Source organism: Sapajus apella, unplaced genomic scaffold (assembly GCF_009761245.1).
Source record: "Sapajus apella isolate SASKATOON/1434 unplaced genomic scaffold, GSC_monkey_1.0 scaffold11, whole genome shotgun sequence".
Taxonomy (NCBI): Eukaryota; Metazoa; Chordata; class Mammalia; order Primates; family Cebidae; genus Sapajus; species Sapajus apella.
The window spans coordinates 43,040-45,545 of NW_022436951.1; the positions used below are offsets into that span (position 1 = coordinate 43,040).

A 2,506-nucleotide genomic window follows, 5' to 3' on the forward strand; every position below is an offset into this window, starting at 1 on the left:
AGATGGAGGATGGAGTCTTTTTTTTTTTTTTTTTTGAGACAGTCTCGCTCTGTCGCCAGGCTGGAGTGCAGTGGCCTGATCCTGGCTCACTGCAACTTCCGTTTTCCAGTTTCAAGCAATTCTCCTGCTTCAGCCTCCTGAGCAGCTGGGACAGCAGGCATGCACCACCACACCTGGCTAATTTTTTGTACTTTTAGTATAGATGGGGTTTCACCGTGTTGGCCAGGATGGTCTCGATCTCTTGACTTCGTGATCCACACCCCTCGGCCTCCCAAAGTGCTGGGATTACAGGCATGAGCCACAGTGCCCGGCCTAGATGGAGTCTTAACTGCACATGCTCTTCTTGCACCACAGCTAAGGGATGCTAATAAGCAGGCTACCTTGGGTTTTCTACCCCAGGTTCACTTGACACACCGGGCTAAAGGATTGAAGGACATCTTGTGACAGGTGAAGACAGGAAAAGAGCCCAGGCTGTTCCAGCAAGTTCCCCCTTATTTTAGGATATTGCACTCCCAGCACATTCTACAGTTATTCTTGAGGACTACAAGCAAGAAAGTGGGAGAACTGGGTTGGGCCAAAGCCACCCAATGAACTTTTCTGCAATCAGTTCAGTTATTATATTGAAAAGATATTTCTTAAAAATAAGACATACAGATAGCCAACAGATATATAAAAAATGCTCTCCATCACTAATAATCAGAGAAATGGAAATTTAAACCTCAATGAGAACCTTTGTATCCTCCCTCCCCACCAGGATTTTGTTACTGTTAACAGCACAGATACTAACATTCTTTTACATATTTCCTGGTATATATTTATGTGCAGGTAGTATATTTCCTAGTTTATATGATGCCAAAGTCATTCTTTGAATGGCTTTATTGATAAACAAGCCTAATTTAACATTGTTGGTTCCATAAGAATAACTAACTTTTCTTGGGAGTGTACTCTGAAATGGAATTGGTAGGTTTCGAGATATGTGACTTGCAGCTTCATAAGACAACAGATCATTTCTCAAAGTGATAGTACCAATACATGTTACCACTTACAATATGTAAGATACTGTAAAGTTTCGTATACTCTCTAACACTTGGTATTGTCAGGTATTTTAACATTTAATCGTTGAAAGGGTGAAAATAGCAGTGGCCCACAATTGTTGTACAGTCAGACAATTTAACCCCATATGGATGTTGCCGCAGGATTCCCTCCACAGATTCTCCTTCCTGATTCATCATTTTGGTCTCTCAAATTCTGTTCTTGATTACCATTGTTACAAGATAATGCTGGCACTATAAAATCCTCCCAAACTGAGAAGGAGCTAAGGCCCATTTTGTGTATGCACCACTTATGATGCTACAAATTGAAGGCTATTGGAAAGTTTGCTTTTTGTATGCAGTTCAGCCAGTTCTAGCTAAGATGTAAATATTGGAAGCTCAGTTGAAACTGAAGGAAAAAATGGTTAAAAACAAGTTTTAGATATAAAACTACTGTGGAAACTGCTTTAGCCAAAGGTTTGGTCCATGGCATTAATTGGATTACCTATCAAGGCGATAAAGAAGTTTAGCCATGTGGACAGATCTCAATTTTGTCCTGTCCTGAAATAATTTGGATCCAGCTGTCTTTTGTAAAATAATGGGTTTATGATGCCATGTCATGGCTAGAATTTCACAGTGACACCTATTTGATCTTTGTGTGTATGGATACGTGTTTCTGTGCATGTTACATGTATTAGGTTATATGTTTTGTCTACAATGGCACCATATTGGCTTATAAATAAATGAGTGCTCATAAATTTAGTAAGAAAGTCCAGTACTCGCTTTGGCAGCACATATACTAAAATTGGAATGATACAGAGAAGATTAGCATGGCCCTCTGTGCAAGGATGACACACAAATTTGTGAAGCGTTCCATATTTTTTATTATATTTTTTTTAAAAAAGGAAGAAAGTCCAAAAGCTTTTCAGATTTGTGTGAATTTAGTAATCTTTTAAAATAAGCTTTAAAATTATTGACAAAACAAAAATAGAAATGCCTGGAATTGTCAGCATACATTTTTGGCTGGGTTTACTAATTAAATGAGTTTTATGTTTGCCTTTGCTAAATATTTTAATGTGCTAGGATTTTACATGAAGGTTATAAGACCGTAAACTCAATGAAAAACAGAATAATCTTTCTTTGAATTAATTTTTTGAGATATAAGACTAACTTAACATTGTTGGTTCCATAAGAACAACTGATTTTTCTGAATTAAAAGCAAAATTGCCCATGTGTTTAAGATTTTTGCTTAGGTGAACACCTGATATTCACAGACTATGCAAATGGTTAACAAAGAAATAACTTGGAGCAATGATTACCTTTGTCTAATGTCTTAGTTCTAAACACTAATTTAGATAAACTGCTAAAAATGAACAAATTGAGTAAATATAAATGGAATCAATGCTTGTAGGTGGACTTTTAATGTAATTTAAAATCTTAAAATTATTTCAGATACCATTGAATGTCTGGGTCAT

The 2,506-nt window shown here is 36.8% G+C and overlaps 1 non-coding gene across 1 annotated transcript; it reads left to right on the forward strand.

Annotated features, from left to right (window-relative positions):
* Positions 1-1,806: 1,806 nt before the first annotated feature.
* LOC116552471 lies at positions 1,807-1,914 on the forward strand. Its single transcript, XR_004269401.1, has one exon. It is a non-coding gene; the product is annotated as a U6 spliceosomal RNA (small nuclear RNA).
* Positions 1,915-2,506: the final 592 nt, after the last annotated feature.